At 56.1% G+C, this 3,036-nt stretch overlaps 1 protein-coding gene across 1 annotated transcript in view; it reads right to left on the bottom strand.

The window, feature by feature from the left end:
- The window catches only part of LPHN1 (latrophilin 1), a 49,874-nt gene that overhangs the window by 31,171 nt on the left and 15,667 nt on the right, over window positions 1-3,036 (bottom strand). The gene's annotated exons all lie outside the window — the stretch shown is intronic.

Genomic DNA, 3,036 nt, shown 5'->3' with positions numbered 1-3,036 from the left:
CCGAGGGCCTCTAGCCCGCTGCCCCGAGAGGGGTGGACCAAGCCGGCCGTATCTGACAGAAGCGGCACCCCTGGGCCAGAGGCTGACCCCTCCAAGGCCTCTGGCTCACATTGCAACCCCCCCACCCCAACAGGTGGACCCACCCATTTGGGCACCTTGAATCTCCCAGAAGCACCTCCTGGGGTCTGCCAGTGCCCCCTTCCCCAGGTGGCTGGGGTAATTCTTCAGGCAGTATCAGTTAAGAAGGGCCCACCTGCACCCAGGCAGGCCCCAGACCCTCCATCCCAGAGGAGAACCCTCTGGAAGCCTCTTGAAATTGAGACCCTGCCAGTTCGTCTCCCCTACCCCAGCTTCCTCATCCAGCACGGCGTCCAGGGTGGGGGACCCAGGCGTCTTGGCCCCGGCCTGCAGCCTCGCGGGTTTGGGCTGGAGTCCAGGGCCCCACCCCCAGCCCCTTGGCTTCCTGTCTCTCTGGCTCTGGAAGCTAATTAGAATCCAGCTGGCTGGCGCCACAGATCAGGGACCAGGGACAACTAAGTCCCCTCTTTCCTCTCGGGGGGACCCTCAGGGTGAGCTGGAGATAGGCAGGCGGGGTGAGGGGTGGGTGCAGCCCCTGGGGGGGCTGGGGAGGCTGGAGGAGGGGTGGGAGCTGTATGCCCTCCCAGGCTAGCCCCCTCTTCCCCAGTCTGTCCTTCCCGGGCACAGCGGCTTCGAGGGCACAGAGCCGGGTTCTGACCACTTTTTCTCCCTCCTAGCCTCTCCTCTTCTCACTGCTTCTGTCTCCCCTGCGATACTCCTAAGATGGGACACCCAGATCTCCACACTTGGTCTTTTGCTCCATCTACACCCTGGTTCTTCAAGTATGACCCTGGCCCAGGGGCACCAGCCTGGACAGCAACTTGCTAGAAATGTACCTTCTCTGAGGAGGGTCAGCACCCATGTTTCTTTTTTAAAAAACAGTTTCTCTTTTACTTGTTTGGCTGAGTTCTTAGTCGTGGTTCACCAGCTCAGTAGTTGTGTGGCATGGGTGTAGTTGCTTTGTGGCATGCGGGATCTTAGTTCCCTGGCCAGGGATCGAATCTGCACCCCTGAATTGCAAGGCTGATTATTAATCACTAGACCACCAGGCAAGTTCCAGCACCCCATGTTTTATCTGGCTCTCATTCCCTGATAGCTCAGTTGGTAAAGAATCCGCCTACAATGTGGGAGACCTAGGTTTGATCCCTGGGTTGGGAAGATCCGCTGGAGAAGGGAAAGACTACCCACTCCAGTATTCTGGCCTGGAGAATTCCATGGACTGCAGAGTCCATGGGGTCGCAAAGAGTGGGACACAACTGAGTGACTCTCACTTCACTTCTAGTGTGCAAACCCTTGGTCTGTCCTCTACTCGCATTCCCCACGTCTGTCCTATGGTCTCAACACCAGGGACAAGCTCATACTTTCCAAGCCTCTTATTTACAGTTTGGAATCTCACAAAAGAGCCCTGACGACTGGTTGTTTTTCCCCCCACAGTTGAAAGCCTATCAACCAGCCCGGTAAGCTCCCTGACCCCACTCTTGCCTCCTGCTCTTCTTCAAGCAGCCCAGACCCTGCCCCAGGGCCTCGGCACTTGTCACTTCCTCTGGGTGAATCTTCTGCCTGCCAGTTATTCACATGGCCTCTTCCTCTGCTCCCTGGCCTCCTTCAAACCTTGGTTCAAATGTGACTATTTCTCTTTTTTAACGGATGTGCCCCTCCACAGGCAGGGATCATTGCATTGTTTTGGTCCTGCTTCCACAACAGGCCTGAATGTTTGTTGAACAGCTGTTGTTCAGTTGCTCAGTCACGTCCAACTCCTTTGCGACCCCATGAACTTCAGCCTGCCAGGCTCCTCTGTCCATGGGATTTCCCAGGCAAGAATACTGGAGTAGATTGCCATTTCCTTCTCCACGCTGAATCAGTCTCAGAACCCGAACCTAGAAATCCTCCTCAATTACCAACTTCTCTGCTCCCTTCTCCTTCATAAGCTCCTCCAGCAAGTCCCATGGGCTCTGCCTCCCTCCAAAGTACCCTGTCAATCTGCCCACTCCCCAGGGCCACCACCAGGCCCAAGCCGCCACCCTGCTGCCCCCAGAGGCTTGTCCTGGTCTCCTCCTCTTCCCAGCCTCGCTGCCTCCACTCAGTGCTAAGGCCAGCATTCAGTGATGTAAATTTGAGCGTTAACCTCCCCCTCTGCTCTCCCCTGGGGTCTCCGTTCCTCACCAGGACCCAGAGGCTGCTGGTTGGGCTGGTGTCACCACGTTCTCCAATGCAACCCTCCTCGCAGTCCTAGGAGCTCCAGCTTCCTTCCGGCCTGAGCCCTTGCCTGGGCTGCCCCTCTGCTGAACAGCCTCCCAGTACCCCCATCGCCTGCTGCAGCTTCTCAGCACTCAGGGCTCAACCTCAAGGTCACCCCAGCAGAGCAACCTGCCCTGACCACCCCCAGCACTCCTGTATCCTCGCTCGCCATCCTTTAGCCCTGTTTTTATTTTAATTTATTTTGGTCACACTGTGCAGCTTGTGGGATCTTAGTTCCCTGACCAGGGACCGAACAGTGGAAGCGCACAGTCTTAACCACTGAACCGCCAGGGGAGTCCCCAGCCCCATGTTTAATTCACAGCACCTGAAATCACCTTCTTTTTTCTTTTAAACATTTTGCCTTTTTAAAGAAATTGTTTATCTGGCTGCACTAACTCTTAGTTTCAGCATGTGGAATCTAGTTCCCTCACCAGGGATAGAACCTGGGCCCCCTGCATTGGGAGCCCAGAGTCTTAACCACTGGACCACCAGGGAAGGCCCTGAAATCACCTTCTTGTATAAGCAGGTCTATTGTCAGCCTTCCTCACTAGATCATGAGCCAGTTGAGGGCAGGGACTCAGCACAGCTTCTCAGGGAATAAAGATTTGGGCTGCTCACTCATGGGGCAGGACGTCCCTCCAGGGCTGTCTCCTCTCATGAGAAATAGAAAGTAATTTCCCGGCGCAGCTCCCCCACCCCGACCCCCAGGACCTTCCCCAG

This window comes from Bison bison, unplaced genomic scaffold, assembly GCF_000754665.1.
Source record: "Bison bison bison isolate TAMUID 2011002044 unplaced genomic scaffold, Bison_UMD1.0 scf7180017864365, whole genome shotgun sequence".
In the NCBI taxonomy this organism is placed as follows: Eukaryota; Metazoa; Chordata; class Mammalia; order Artiodactyla; family Bovidae; genus Bison; species Bison bison.
Note: the sequence above shows the minus strand (reverse complement) of the source record. Positions and strands in the feature narration are given on the sequence as shown.